The 15155-nt window shown below is 42.3% G+C and overlaps 1 protein-coding gene across 20 annotated transcripts in view; it reads left to right on the forward strand.

Annotated features, from left to right (window-relative positions):
• Positions 1-15155, forward strand: part of LOC125762571 (protein groucho-like) — a 198126-nt gene that overhangs the window by 115084 nt on the left and 67887 nt on the right. Inside the window, exon 1 of one of the 20 annotated variants that reach the window (XM_049424831.1) lies at positions 13184-13674. The exons of 18 other annotated variants lie outside the window; for them this stretch is intronic. The gene's annotated coding sequence lies outside the window, so the exon portion shown is untranslated. Of the gene's footprint in view, positions 1-13183; positions 13675-15155 lie in introns of those variants that run through there. One more of the 20 variants, XM_049424832.1, reaches the window with a different exon arrangement.

A 15155-nucleotide genomic window follows, 5' to 3' on the forward strand; every position in this document is an offset into this window, starting at 1 on the left:
ATTAAAGGACTAAACATTTTCATATATTAAAAATTTTCTTCATATAAACAACTTACCGTTGGATATTTCATTGGCATGCAAAAGTCCAACGTCTTAACTAAACCGAATCTAAAACCATCAACTGGCGAAATGGCAATCGCACTGGACAAACGTGTTAAGCGGCGATAGAGTTTCAACGTCGTTTACCTTCTTCAACCGGTCGTTCTGTTGCTTGGTTTTATTATGGCTTTTTGGTGTGTGTGTGTTTGTGTATCTGTTGTTGTTATCCCTAACTTTCCAACCCATTCGGTGTTGCTTCCGATTGAATTTGTAAAGCAGAGTCACACACAAAAAAGTGTCCTCACACACAAACTCATAAACGAAACCGTTCTCCGTGCTTGTTGTACGATGTCTTCTCACATGATAAAACATTTATGTTGCATCCTTCACAGCAAAAAGGTGGTGTCGTGTGTTCCGGTGTATGTGTGTGTGTGTGCGTTAGCGTCATGATTTTATCATCCCCAAGCATCATCTGCTTTCGATCTCGTTTTCACTCACCGTCCATTGGGGGATTTTTTTTGTGTTATTTGATGATACTTGGCTCCCTCCTACCACAGTCAGTATGAAAGAGAAGTGGCAAGCAAGAAAATAAAGTAAAAGAAATAGCTATCACTTCTTCTTCGATCCACCAACCGGTCGGTGCCCTTTGATTTCGTTTCCGTTTCCGAACAACTTCCCCAAATTGCCATCGAACGTTTGTGTGGTGGAAAAAGGGAGAAAACTTGGTCCTGGGGGTGTATATTCAGCGTTCAGCTCTCAGTTCAGTTCGCTTCACCCCCCACTAAGATCCTTGCACAGAGTAGTGATCTGCGAACGATGTGGGTCGTTTTTCTTTGCAATTGAACAAGACTCCGGCAATCATGAAAGTGTGAGGAAGAAGAAAAGAATCCGGAAAGAAAGCAGAAAAAAGGAGAAAAAGGTGGAAAGTATCCTCTTCTGGGTAGATAATGTTATATCGTAGCCGACCCCTCGAGGGGGGGGGGGGGGGGTGTGGGGACAGTGATGGGGATGTTGGTATTTGCGTTGTCGAAAGCAATCATAGCCGAAGGGAAGAAATGTTGGTCGATCCATCGCTGGTGGTGTGAGATGGAAATTCGATTCAATACGGAATTGAAATGGAGGGCGGAAAAATTGTAAGAGTAATGTTTCGAAATGATCACACTTGCGGAATATTGATGCGTTACGGTGCTGGAAATCATTACTGATCGATCCGCCAGCTGCGGAGAAGATAACTTATTGCCACATTATAATTTATGTGCTGTGTCAATGAGCGGTAGTAAGATTTCAAAAGCATAATATAATTGTAAAGAAAGCCTTTTTGCTTACTTTTTGTAAAAACATACTTTAATATTAAAATTACTTAAAATATAATAATTAAAAAAAAATCTAAATTAAAGTTACACATTCCAAAAAGTTACTTTTCGGCTTTCTATCATCTCATCAGATATATTATATTGTATTACTTATAGCACATGGTACGCGTATCTTATCAATGTGAACGTCGTAATACGGTGATATTTAATTATCTTCCATTCCTAACAACAACCTTCCACAACCACTGTATCCGTTTGCTATAATCTTTTGCCCAAACGGAAACCAACGACGCCCGGTGCTAAAATTAGCCGATGACAAGACACCGCCGCTTTACCATCGTCGTCGTCGTCGTTGTGGTTCGAAACATTCTCCAAGCACCACACGAAAGCAACGCTCGAATGCCTTTTTATCCTTTCAGCATTTAACTACACGCAAAACAAGATTACGAACAAGAGCAAAGCAAACTTCCGTCCTCCATGGATGCTTGAATGTGTACGATAGCCCTTCACATAGCCTTGAGGGCGGGTAGGACAGTGTTATTGCGAAAGGGATGAAACAGATAGCGGAAAGGCAGAGGAATTTCACTCAAAAACCTCGAACGGTGTGTGTGTTTGGGACGATTTTCTGCAACGGTTTTTTTCTTCTTCCGAATCAGGGTAAAGTATTTTTCTTTTCTTCACAGTTTTGTGTGTGTGTGTGTTTCGAAAAATGATCAGCTTAAGGATTGTGATGACGATGATGTTGATGATTCTGTTTCGTTGGTAGAGAATTAGCGTTCAATGGTGGTTACTGGGCATCTTGCTAGAAAATAAAAAATATTCCAAAAGCAAACAAGGATGTTAGTATGTGCAATCGAGCGAAAGGATAAACTTGAACATGGTACAACAGAGCACATTCGCTCACACCCAAGAACCCCGATGAAATGATGATGATGATGATGATGATGGTGACTACGAATACAACGACGATGATCGGAAAAAATGTTGTGGCCTCCTTCAGTAACCGTTGCCGCTACCGGTGCCGATAGTATCGTTTGCTGTCTCAATAAAAATTGGTTTTCCTTATCGAAGCCCCAGGGAGAGTGTGAACGGGAAAAGCGGAAGTGAAGGTTCTGTTTATTTTCTACCCATTGCATTTGCTGTGGAGAAACGTTCCTTCTCAACAACGTTCGCTACCGATGGTTGGAATCGATAAATAGAATACAGGACAACTCGGAGGCAGCTCTTCCTCATGCCGGCTTTCCGCATGCCGCGCCCAATTAGGACGCCTCCAAAATCCTCCGTGTTTTGCCCTGAGTACTGGGTGGGATGCTGCAGCAAATGGAGACGCATGGTCTCCCATCTGTCGTCGGCGTTCTTCAGTTCTTTCTGTTTGGGGATATATTATTTTTTCTTCCGTCGAGTTTTTATTTGCAAACAGAAGGCAATCGGTATCTCGATTTAGGTTTCGATACGAATTCGGTGTGGGTGGGTGGGCAGCTTTCCACCACCATCCGAGCGATTTAACCAACCCCGGGTGGTGCTAGTCGAGAGTTGCTTTTGTTGCCTTTTTCTTTTCAATGAAAGAGAAAGATGTGGAAGAAGAAGTATGCCAACTTTTTTGTATTTACTTATCTTTATTCTTTATTTTTCTCACTCCGCTTGATTGTTCAGCCCGCCCGTCGAGTCCTCCTCGCGCCAGGCCAAGGACGTGTTTATGTTACTCTCCATTTCATTTCCTCGGTTCTTTGCTGATGTGTCTAGAGGGAGGTAGGTGGGTTGACCGCCCTGAATGTATTTATTTATATTGATGGTATCGCTAGCGGGTAGATTCGTCGACACAAGGCTTTCTATGGCACGTACTGCCAGGTTGTTGGTTTATTTCAATATATTTCTTTGTATTGCTGTTTTGTTTTACTGTTCCAGCATCAATGTTTCGCCTTCTCTTTTTCTTTCTTTCCTGTTGGTTTGCACGTGCAAACTAAACGCTACTGAAGAGATGTACCGTAAACCTGTATCAATGCCCAAAATGAATACAGCAAGAGCAAGGTTTTTCCTCGTCCAATGTATGGAAATGTTGTTTTTCCTTGCTTCAAAACGATTTCATGTATTGACGTGCCCCCTCCGATCAAATGTATCCACACATCCGTATATGTGTGTGTGTTGATCTGAAGTGGGATATGTTGATGGTACATTGCTTTTATAATCCATTTCTAGGATGGGTTTCCTTTCAGCACCACAACCCCCTTAGGAAGGTCGCGCGAGATTTCTCGTTCTCGTTTCCCTGCAAGCAGCAAAAGCAGTTGTGTTACGCCCCATGTTCTCGTATCGAAGTTCTCGTAAGTAGTAGACTCCCTGCACCATCGTCACACCCAGCTGAGCTGGCTCACATACACACACACACACACACACACACACACAGCTAGATAGGATATGGTCGTTTTGCGCCGAGCGAAAGATTGAGTAAACGTAAACCCGGAAAACAACCCCACGGGTGGTGGTGGAAGCCATGGTAAGCCCCATCGTGAACGGGAACGTGAAGAGCGAATGCAACGGTGCTCGGAAACGGACAGGCAGAAATAAACAACAATATATTTCGAATAAAGAAATGAAATATAAATTGTACACATAATCAAGAACCGTTCCGTTTCGCTGCATGCTTTCTTCGGTGTCAAAGGAGCAGAGGAAAAACGAGTGACGGCAGAGGAAAAAGAAAACAAACCTCTGCCTGAGCGAGAGGAAAATGGAGACAGGGTAAACAAACCAAGTGTAAAGTGGAGGCAAGTCTCATTCACCTCCCTCCTATCCTCTCTCTCTTTCGCTCCGCGGGTGGTGTACTAAAGGATGCAGAAAAGATGGCGCAAGAACGGGTGTGAGACGCGAGTGAGACATAAAGAGCTTAGGATTGTTTGGGAAAAGTTGTCGTCGGGAAATTCGCTCCCTGCTTTCGTCCTAGATTTCATGTTCACCCTCGGCCTGGTTTTCTCCGCTTCCCTACAGCTTCATCCCAGTCTTCCCAGCCAAATTGTGATGATGGTCTGTGTGCGGAAATTGCCCACCTCCGGCTTCCGGAAGGAATGGGAGTTTCCTTTTTCCGTTTTTTTTTGCTTTGCCAGATTATGGAACAACGTATTTCTTTTCTGTTATTCACTCGCCCTGCTTCCTCTCCTACCTTTCAAATTATGTTTGTTCACTCTTGCTTAGTTTCTTTCGCCATGGGTTGGGGGGGGATTTTTTTTCTTGTTGGTTGTTGTTTTATTTCCCTTTTTCCTTCGAAAGCATTTTTGACTGTCTCGTTTTTCGGGTCGCTTCCCCACACCAAAACCACTTATGTTGCTTTTTCTGGAAAATCTCGCACCACTTACCGTGGAAAAGGTTATGCGGAAGAGCGGGAGGGGGGGAAGGAAAAGTGGGTTCTCCTTCCTCCGCGTGTTGGTGAATTGTTATACATTTTCTTATGTTTTTAGTTTTACTTTGTCGGATTGAAAGTGAGCGGGACGTTCGCAGTGCAGTGGTACAGAGGAAGTACAGAACAAACTTATGCGGATGCGTTTTTGTGTTCTTTTGTACTACCATTCAAAGAGTGTGTGTGTTTATGGGAAGAGAGAAAGAGAGTGAGAATTGTGGATGTAAGCTTTTTGTAGCGCTTGCATGAAATGGGGTTGGGTTTTGTGAAATAAAAAAGTCTGCAATTTCTTCTCGCGATAGCTTTTCTTCACCATGTATTTACCACACGATGGAACTAAGATGTGATACAGCTTAGTTTAAGACCACGTTTAGAAGTATCAGAATATGTTTATTATAAATGTGTAAGACTAAGGTCGGCTTTTTCAACAAGCTTTTGTACAAGAGTTTATAAAGATCCTAAATAAATGAGCTTAAGTGTAATAATTTTTATCATCTGTAAGCTATCAATTTGTATAGTTAGATAAACAGATGCAAAACCCCTGTACTCTACGGCAAATAATTTAACGGCAATATACTGAACTCGAAATAAATTCAATCAAATCAACATCAATCAAAAGACAGTTGATCAAAATGCCAAATTATCAAAACTCATTAAATTATAGCACGGTACAAAAATGTGGGTTCGAAGCACAGCGGGCGAGTGCCAGCGGAGTGACAAAATCCGGTAGAATGTTATCCGTATACACGAGATGGTAGAGCTGAATTTAATAACCGTTCTATTGCAATCATTTTCTCCCTATCGTGCTGCTTTGCATCCCTTCCGAAAACATCGGATCTTCTCCCCATGTCTAGTTTTCACTCTGCCAGTAAATCTCTTCCATTATCAACAAACGAGTCTGGTCGCTGGAGGCGCCTGTGATGCCAAAGTTTTTCCACGCGCCCGTGTCTCGAAGCGGTGGAGGGTGGATTGAGAACAAATTCTTCCGTCGTTGTGGAAATTTTCACCCCACGTTGCACGGATCGTTGCGCCGACCGACCGAAGCCGGCGGAGGTTGGTGGAGTTTTCTCATTGTGGAAAATATTTTCCGTTCGTTGGTAGGGGAGACCATGGTAACACACCAATTAAGCGACGTTGTGATGTTGTCGCCAGGCGTCGTTTCGCTTCACTTTTCTATTTATCATTTTCCCTGTCTAGCTGCGTGTGTTGTGTCTACTTGTTCTGTTTGTGTGTGATTTGTTAAATGATAAATTGTTGCCCACAATCTAATGGATCGGTTACCGAAAGTGATTGGACTCGGTTTTTTCCATAGCGAATTGATTTATCAATTCTGCAATCAACGATCATTACAAAAGAATCTAAGAAATAATAATGCATGAGTCAAGAAACATTGGAATTGTAAAAATTTTAAGTGATCCACGATACAGGAAATACATTGGTTTTTGAAACTTTGAAGGATTCAGAGACTTTCCTTCGGTTTAGATATCCATTTACATACATGAATTTAAATCAAATTGAATCCAAATGAAAATGATTTGTCCCAACAATAGTGTATACTAAACGCTACAAAAAAGAACATCTTCATTTAGTTGACAAAAAAGGATTATATAAATTACATAAAAGAACGTTTACTCAACACCGCAAACGGTTTATATTCTTGAAGCAAAAAATAATCCATTTCAAGAAAAACAAAATGCATACCATTTATTTCACACTTCTCACGGACAGACAACCTTTTGCACCATTGCAAGGTTCAATAAAAAATCTGAAATAAATTTTCACGCTTCCTCTTCACGCATGGGCGAATTGAAATAGTAGCAAAATTGACAAATAAAATATCGAAACCGACACCCACAAACTCATGCTTCTAATTGGCAACATTGATACAACATTGCTTTTGAACCGCGCCATCACTAGCACGGTGAAAATCGTACCACAAGGGAAAGGACATAAAAATGAAAGAACGAAAGCAACACAACAACGAAAAAAAAAACAACAACAAAAACACAATCCCATAAACGAGAATCCGCCACCACCGGCATTGGGGTCGGCAGCAACATAGACTCTATTATTTTATTACCGGTTTATTGCCTCAAGTGATGCTGCCGAGTTGGTTTCATCTCTAGCTCTCTTTCTCTTTCTCCAAGCTCGGTAGGAATTCCCCAAAGAGAAACATCGTGCGCACGGTTATGTGGCGGTGTGCGCCTCCATCTCCAGCCCATTTCCAGCCAGGCGGTCGTCATACGCTGTGGGTTCGGGTTTTTTAAGGATAAGCTTTTCAGCCTTTTGTCTGCCAAGCAAGTCGTCCAAGAGTGCTTGGAAACGGTGTCTAGGTCGTTCGTCCCGTTTTTCTCAAATGTTGCTGCTCAACATAAGCGAGCGAGCAAATGGGAAGCGACAAAAAAGCATCGACAACAATCGAGCGAACTTTACTGCTGATGATGAAAGGAAAATTGGTTTCGGGTGTGGTGGACTCTCCGTTTTCTTCTCAACTGCTGCCTGGTGGTAAACACGTCGCATCCGGTCGGAAAACGGATGTTGAATGGGGCAAAGTGCCACAAATCGTACGGTAGCAACAACACATTCGCCCTACTCTCGTTCCCGGCACAACCGGCGTGTCTTGGCGCAAAATAATGAAGAAGGAATGTACACGTACCTCGGGTTTCGAAAGGAAGGATAATATATTTGGAATCTTTATCGAAGGGTAGAGAGTTGAACGGTGACATTCACCCGTGGAAATCGTGCGGATGTCAACGTCGGGGTGTTAGAAGTTTAGTTTATTGCTTCTTGCATTTTATGGATTATGGAAAAAAAGGTAACGTTACATTATAGCTAGCGGTTTTCCTATTCCCTTTTTCGGTGGGGATTATTGATTGTCTCTTCGTCGTAATTGATTTGTCAGAATTTTTTTTCTCACCACATTGAGCGAGCGGAACGATATATCGTTTATGAAACAGTTATGACATTGTTCAAATGTTTCGAATGCTATGCGATTTGATACTCCATTTTTTGTGTTAAAAAAATGTGACTAAAAAGTAGTATTCAATTGAAAATATTTTATGCATATCAATGGGAATGGAAGTTTGGTGCTAGGAACACGCAGTAAGATATGATTATCGTTCTTGACATACTAACCCTACGGCGGAAGGGGCATAATAACCCTGCAGGCGCGTGTTGCGTAAATGAGTGGTAAATGAAACCGACCATCACCCACAGCACAGAAATTGTCGTACGTTCGTTCTACGGAAATACAGCAACCGATGTAAGTCCTCATGTTTCCTGTCATGTGATATGTGATGTTGCTGAAGGTAAGCTTAGCTTAGGACTTCAGTATCCCGACCACCTTACAAAGAGCCGAGCATTGGGGGTAAAAGATAGAGCACGTTTAGATGTAATAAATTCTAATTCCACCATACCAACGCTGGCAATGATGCTTCCTGGGAAGCGCCCGTCGTCGTCGTCGTCGTCTGTCCTCAAGGGAATAAGTGAACCATAAAATAACAGGATCGTTCCAGAATTCGCATGAAAGCAAGCAAACGGAGCGAAGTTAAAAACCCCTTTCCCCATTTTCAGTAGTTTGGTTGGTGTCGAGTGTCTAACCACAAGTCCTACAATTGAGACAAGTGTGTGCGTAGGTGCGTTCCGAAGGGTAAACCTGAGTTTTGCGGTTTAACGGAGCGAGGGCGGAGAGACTTTGACTCTTGCACTCGTTTTGAAACGACCAACTCGCCTCGTACAAGGATGACGAGTAATTTACATCCTGATGTGGTTTTTGTGCCTCGAACGAAAAGGAGAATCCCCTGGAACTACAATTTTCTAAAAATGTGTTCAGTAATCCTTGTCGTTACGTCCTGTTTTGTAACAAACCCCACGCTCAGCTGCTCGAAATAGACCGTTTTTAAAGCCCTTTTGCTCTGTGATGTCTGCCGGTACCAGAAGAGTTGATCTCTTTTACATGATTCTGTCTTTTGCTCACATGCCCGCACTCCGCACTTGCTCATTGGAAGCTTGGAATCTTGTTGTGTTCTAATAATGATTAAATCTATCTAATGTGAATTTATAACACATCAGCCATACCATTTTGCTGGGCAGAAAGGAAATGGTGCTCGAAATAATCTGCTTCTCTTCATTCTCATTCATGGTTGTAAACGGGTGCTTACGAGAGTTCTTGTGTGTGTTTCGTAGAGGTGTTGGAAGGTTTGATTAATTGAAACCAACAATATTTATCGGCTGCTTATGATGCGTGCTTAGGATTTTCTCTTGTACCACTACATGCTAGTGGGAATGTGATGTACGAGACATATTCCATCCATTGAAGTACCACAAAGCGTCTTTGGATGTGGGTGGCAAACCATGAATTTCACACTGGAAAGGTTCTTTTCTTCCGGTAATTTAATTGGCTTGGAAATCCAAAGGAGAGTGAATAATCTTGTGGAGTTATCGTGCAACTCATAGTTAAAAATTGAAACCGTTTAACATTGCTAATGGATCTAATATGTACACGCTTGATATAGCGAATGGGAATTGAATTGTAGGTAAAGGAATTTAAAATAATTTCAAGAAACTCTCATGTTTAAATCTCATTGTTTATTTACGGAAATATATTTTCCTCATGCGGAGCTAAATTCTGAGCATTTCATATTATGTTAATGCAACAGTAAAGTGTTCACTTCCCAGAAAGCTGTTCAAAAGTCATACTTTACACCCGGGTTTCGTGTAAGCATTTGCTTAACATGAAGAAAACCACAAGTGGAGTGGCATTTCGGAGTTTCGCATAATTACCATAACCCCAACACTCGCGGCAAATTTTCATGAATGGATAAAATGAAAGGTACCGTTCGCCATCCATCACCGACGGGTCGGTTTCGATCTACCTAGGCTTGTTTGTTTTTGCTCATTGCTGATGAAAGTGTTCTTGTGAAATACCACGTTCTACAAATCCTTGAACACATTTTTCAGTGGTGCAAGTGTAGGTGCGAACTCAGGAATAATTAAACTTTACTTGGTAGCTTAAGTTAACAGCAGCTCCAATTACTACTTAAAACATAATTAAACTTAATATATCAAAAATATTAATTGATTTATGTAGCTTAAATTTTTCTGGAGAGGTTAGTAAATCTATCACTTGATACTCTAGTTTACAAATGCTATTTTTACTCATCTTTCAAATCACGAAGCCACCTACACAGACACGGTAGTGTAACTAAAACATTCCAAAACTTGCTTCTTTGTATGATCGATCACCACAGTGATAGTGGAACAGTGAAAAGTTCAGTTGAAAAAAGTGCTGAAAAGGACATTATGCTCACCACAGACCAGAGTCCATTGTGTTGTAAAAGGGAATCTCTAGTGCGAAACCCAAGCTGTGCCGAGAGCATAAAAGGAAGAAAAAAACAACAACAAACCGATAAAAAAAGCTCACAACATAAAGCACGGCGCATGGTAGCCGCAAAAGATCGCAAAGCTTGTATCTCTCACAGAATAGAAAAGAAAAGCACAGAAACATGAAAATGGAAATGTTTATGTACTAATACATTTAAAATGGGTGAGAGCTTCTTTTCGCTTCCATTCTCAGCTCCTGTTTGTACATTGTTATTGTTGGCTTTGTTCACTATGTGTGTGTGTGTGTGGATTTTTTTTATGCATTTCACGCGTCTCACCACCAGCAACAACGAATTCAGCATGGAGCTACTCCATGCATGATTGCATTTTGTTTGCTCCATCTCATCTCCCCCAAAGCTATGCTTGCGTTTCTGTGCTCCATTTGGCAGTTTCGACTCACTCATCACACCGCACACACTGTTGTGCCATTTCGTGTTTTTTTTTCGATTTGCTTCATCCTTTTGCGCCTTCATGGCAGTTCATCTTGTGCACTTTTTTCCACAACACAGCGTTGTTTTTTGTTGGCTTTTGTTGAAACCATTTTTTGACGTTTTACCCCGAGAGTCAGCAAAGTTGAACGTTGCTTTTCCCCCATCGTTCCATCCCCAACTACACGGGTGTACCGTGAGTATCAAACAAAACATAAAAAACTGGTTCTGTACGCTATGGTGTGAAAATGTTCTGCTGAGCACGGTTCAACTCTGTGTGTGTGTGTGTGTGCGCGCCCCTGCTGGAACGGAATTGGTGGGGAAACATTTGGGGAAAACCTTCGGTATCGTGCGGTAATAGAATTGGTAAGAGATTCCACACACAAACACACACTACTAAAAAGAAAGAAAATGATTGAATGCAGTGATGGAAGTTGAAAATACGCTAGAAGGGGATGGAAAAAACAACGATCAATGAAAAACAAGCGGAAAAAAAATATTCAAACCAGCCTACACCACCACACCGTTTGAGGAGTTTGAGGCTACGAGTTGTACGGTATAGAGCGTTGGTGCTCCCAACGAACAGATGGTGGAAAATTGAAACCCCTCGGCGGAGTAATGCTTTTCCATGCCATCAGTGATGTATGTGTGTAGGTGTGTTTGGGTGTGTGTGCATAGGGCTACAGCGGCAAGGCAGGATAATGGAAAAGGAAAGCGATATTGTAAAAGGCGACCCCCATAAGTCACGATACGCTTTAATATAGTGAAGGATGCGATAGGTGACAAATGTGTATTAGGGAAAATGAGATAGACAACGAATTGGGAGTGTAGGTGTGTGTGTGTGTGTGTGAGCAAAAAATAGTTGTGAACGAATGAAAGAACAAAAATGAATGAAAAAAAGAGAAAAGCATGGAAATTATACATTGACAAGGACGACGAACGATGACGACGACGACGACGAGGACACACTTCAAGAGGGATTGATTTACAAAATTTCGGTTCACTGCTTCTGGGTGATTTTTCCCTTTTTTTTTTCTTCGGTTGGGTTTTTTTTGCTCAATGTTTTTTTCCCTCATGCTCATTCGGTCGGGTGGTACCGTTTGAGTGATGCGTGCCATCGCTTATGTGTGCGGAAATGGGCTTGAAGCAAAAAAAAAGGAAATTCACCCTGCACAGAAGGACGAACAAGAATGTGGGACGTTGTGGTGCGTTGGTTTTTTTTATTTATTTGTTATCATCAGCCAGGAAAGAGACAAGCCATAAAAAGGAACAGCACGACCAACAGCAACACATTCCCAAACCGACGCGGGTGTGAGGGTTTTTTTTGTGTGTGACAAGCTTATCCTTTTTTTTTGCATGTTGTCCTGCCTGTTTCTTCATTCGTTCTTTTGTGTGTATCCTTTGTGATGGAAGGATCATACCGAAAGTCGGCACATCCTTACAACGGCACAACGGAAGGTGACGAGTGGTTATGTGCACGTACGCATAGCCGATGTGTATGTGGAGAGTTGTTGTTTTTTTTTGAGAGTATGCAAAACAAAAAGTAGAATAAAATAGCACGAGAATGTGTGGCCTTTTTTTCAGATGGATGATTTGTGTGTATACACGTCGGACAACGAATTCGATGTTACCAGTCGCTGTACAAAAAACACACACTCTTCACTAGCGTGTGGGAAGTGAATAGTTGAGTTCAGTAGCAGGAGAATGAGAAAGTCAATCACACAAAAAAAATGTGTGTCAATGAAAGATGCATCTAATTGAAGAACTGTCAGCTATTGTTTCTCTCGATTCCTTCGTGTTTCAGAAATTCTGATAGAAATTGATGCTCAAATGTGGCGGTGTGGCAACTAGCTGTAAATTGATAATCACATTTGATCTATTATCCTGTCACAACTTTTGGATGAAATATTTTGGATGTAATTTATCAACCAGCGTTTCACTTTCTCTCCTAATCCCTATTGAAGGATCATCTGTCTATTAGCCTGCATTCTAATTACCTCAACACCTCGGGCATAGGAATACCCTCCCAAATCGAAGGACCTCTTCGATTTGCTTCCCATTATTGTTGTCCCGTAAAGTCCCGCAGCCGAATTGCAGTTGGGCTCTAATGAAATGAGCAGCTGGGTTATGTGCGTAGATGAATATGAGGGCTATTATACCCTTGCAGATGTGGCAGTGGCTCCACTTGAAGTTCGAACAAAAGACCATACTGCAGCCTTTGTACTATGGCCCCTATTCCCTTCATTTCCCGGTTGTTCGCTTAGTGACAAATGTTCCTGACCCTCTGCCATCAGGACCTCATCCCAGGGCGCATTTGATGTTGATTCAACTGATGCTGGTTGGGCTGCTGCACAGCCACCCGTACGACCGTTCATATCGCACCCACGAACTGATCGCGGTTACAGCAGAAGGAGAAGATGTACGAGTGCGCGCGTGTGTGTATGTATTTACCGAGCAATCAGCAGCCACCGGGAGAAAGCGCAACCGAAAGCGCCAGATAGGTCCCGACCGACGACCGCTGAAGATGAGGGCACAACGGGTGGAAATAATGTTCGCCTTCGTTTCCTCGCATTCACTCGGGAAAGTCATCGCGTTCAAGTGTGGTTTTTCCCACTGCGTCCGCGTATTTTTTTTCCTTCTTCTTCGCGGGTGCGAATGAACACTTGCGTGAAGATGGCAGCGATATACACACATACATAATCTTGCTGTAGAATATGTCCCTCACCTTGACTCACTTTGCCGCTGCGCTGATAAGCAGATAAAAGCGTGGAAACCATTTTGCCTCTAGACTGTCTCCAGACGGAACAGCAGCAGTTCTATTTGTACGGCACGTTCACGTGAGTGACTGGTAGGTCCTGCGTGTTGCAGCGAATGAACCGCTGAGATCCTGTTCGGTTTCCGTGTGTGCGGCTGTGATTCGCGGTACGCTGTTCATTCGTGTGTTGAACGCCGCAGTGTACGGGAGGCTGCTGTTTTGCAGTTTGGCAAAATTTTATCTAATTTCTCGTCTATCAAGACGCGCGCCGCGGTCGAAATTCCACAGAAGCGAGTACATCCGTCAGTGAAGTATGGATGCGTCGGCCATCCAGAAAGGCTAGGAGGTGCAAAGGTGTTAACGTAAACAGTGGTATTATTGGTGTTTGTTATAAAAAGTGATATATTTTGTATTAATTTTAAAAAATTGTGGTACAGCATAGTGTCAAAGTTGTTATTTAAAGGATTTATCTACAATTTTTATCTTACAATTAATGTATCTACACAAAAATATATAGTTGAGGAAAGCGTACTGGCAATAGTGTTTTGTATTGAAAAAAACTTAGTTATAAAACTGTGTAACAGACAAATAGAAAAATAGAAAAATATAACTTCGTGAAACTATAAACAGTTAAATGTACTATTATTAAAAGAAAAAAACATTAAATTAATCACAAATCGTAGTGCATCGTCCAAAAACTGGATAATTCAGCAAACAAAAAAATCATGCATTACAATGTGAAATGTCACTGCCGCCGCCACAACTCAACTCCTGTCCGTCTCGACGGTTTGAGCCAGGCATCGTAAACGCAAACGTTTATGTCGATCCCACGAAAGGATAATGTTCGTGCATAGCTGTGTGAGAATACGGGAGCGAAACGGAGAAAGAGCGAAAAATCAGAGAGAGATGGAGCGAACCATAAATCGCTTTAAACGTCAACTTCCCTCAACGGGAACGGAGGCAGCATTTACGAGGCTGGCCTGCAAAGCATTGGATTGGTGTGCGTAGCAGTGCAGTGAAAGCATCGTAGGATATGTATACACGGAGCAGAGCATGAAAAAACGGCAAACAAAACAAAAAAAAGCACTGTTTAAGTGACCATCAGTAGAGAAAACAGGCAAACATGTGACAGTGCGTGTAATCTCGTGGTTCATCGCTACTGGCATCTACCGCCCTGTATACCCGTTCGTTGCGTGATTGAAGGCAGTGGATAATTTAATCATTTATTAAAGCATATTAAATAATCGCATTAAAAACGACTCGTCATCATCATCGTCGTCGCTGGTGGTGGTGGTGTGTGTCGGTCGGTGTACGGTGCTGTGGTTCGGTAGGGAATTGTGCGTACGAGTAGGTGTGTTAGTGCCTGGGTGTAAATAATATGTAATATTTTCGTAGTGCGCGTCCTTTAACGTGAGCAGCCGCCATGAAAAGTGAGAGTGAGAGTGTGTTCATCATCATGAGTGAAAATGAAGTCACTAAATGAAACAAACAAGCTGTGCTTCATCTCGTACGCTCTCTCTCTCTCGCTCTCTCTTCCATCTCTTTCTTTCGCTGGTTCTATGTTATGCCTTCGTGAGCTTCAAATAAGGGAAGATCACAGCCAACATGTATCGAAAATTTCTTGTCCAAACAACAGAACAGACCAAGGGTGTGATGCGCTTGCTCCGTGTCTTGCCCGTGTCTCTGATCCACTGGGTGTCTTCTGCTACCGTCAGCAGCACCAACACATAAGGGTGCTGTAAATTGGGTGCGTTTCGTAGAAAACACCGGTATCCGTTTCGTTGGAACTCTCACCATCAAAGGATCAAGCGCGCGAGCAAACACACACACACAGACACACGCACTCGCTCACA

Source organism: Anopheles funestus, chromosome 2RL (assembly GCF_943734845.2).
Source record: "Anopheles funestus chromosome 2RL, idAnoFuneDA-416_04, whole genome shotgun sequence".
Classification (NCBI taxonomy): domain Eukaryota; kingdom Metazoa; phylum Arthropoda; class Insecta; order Diptera; family Culicidae; genus Anopheles; species Anopheles funestus.